A 1303-nucleotide genomic window follows, 5' to 3' on the forward strand; every position below is an offset into this window, starting at 1 on the left:
AAAGTGAAAGAACAATATGAAACTGGAGTATCTTATTGGACCCAGAAAATGAAGGGGTATCCACAGAGTGATGGGACATCTCAGGTACAATGGGCCAGCTTAAGGAGGCTCTCACTAGATAAACGTGGAGAAATTTGATAACTAAAATAAATAATGATAGTAATGATTGCAATGATTTTAATAAAGGACTAATTTTATCAATAGATAGGATCATAACAGATAAAGACTTTTTATTAAAATATTTAAAAATAGCTTTCCGGACCTAGCCAAGAAGGTGTCACCTCCATGGGAGTCAATATTCACCATATCAAGGACCAAAAGTTTTGTCACAAGGAGCCCAAGAGCCAGGACATTTACCTGAGGCTGTTGGTCTAGCTGTACAGGTTGCTGGCCAGACGAACCAACTCTACCTTCAACCAGGGTGTGCCGAAGAGGTTGTTTATGAGTCGTACCAATGGGCTACCACTGTCTCTTTCCTGAATGATCCAAAAGATAAAACTTCCTGGCCGGGAAAACAAAACAGCTGTGGTCGTGGGGACCATACCAGATGATGTGCAGGTTCAGGAAGTTCCTGTTTGAAGGTGTGTGCCTTGCACTGAGCAGCTGGGCCTGCACCCATATCCTCAAGGCTGGGGGCAAGATCCTCACCTTTGACCTACTGGCCCTGGGCTCCCCCAAGGACCCTGGCACCTTCCTGCTCTCCGGTCCCCAAAAGGACTGGGAGTTGTACTGGCATTTGGCAAGGGCCCAGCACCCACAGAGCCACACCAAATCCTATGTCTGCTCCAAGAGTCAGAAGTTCCAGTGTGCCAGAGACCCATGGGCTAGCCGAGGCTACAAAAACCAACCCTGGAACCTACCGTTTCATTAAAAAGATTTTGTATGCAAAAATACATACATACAAAAAAATGTTTAATAATCAAGAAGAAATAAAAATTAGAAATTCAATTTTTTTCAACTATCGTAAAACATTAATTCTGTCAAGAAACACCAGCCCCCTATGTTCACAGGCTTTACATCTGCTGACACATCCATCCACTATGGATCAAAAATATTTGAGATTAAAAAAATAAAAGATAATAAAGAATAATGCATATAGAAAGCAGTACAGCTTAGTAACTACCTACCATTTATACTGTATTATATATTATAATTAATCAAGAGTTGACTTCCAGGAGAATGAACATAGGTTATATGCAAATATCATGCCATTTTGTATTAGGAACTTGAGCATAACTGTGGATTTTGGAACTGATGGTGAGGCTGGAACCAATCCCCCAGTGTTACCACGGGATAACTGTAT

General features: G+C 41.4%; 1 pseudogene; it reads left to right on the forward strand.

Moving 5' to 3' along the window:
- The first annotated feature begins 285 nt into the window (after window positions 1-285).
- LOC100951846 lies at window positions 286-871 on the forward strand (annotated as a pseudogene).
- Window positions 872-1303: the final 432 nt, after the last annotated feature.

The sequence above is a fragment of the Otolemur garnettii genome, unplaced genomic scaffold (assembly GCF_000181295.1).
Source record: "Otolemur garnettii isolate 467f Iridium unplaced genomic scaffold, OtoGar3 scaffold00258, whole genome shotgun sequence".
Classification (NCBI taxonomy): Eukaryota; Metazoa; Chordata; class Mammalia; order Primates; family Galagidae; genus Otolemur; species Otolemur garnettii.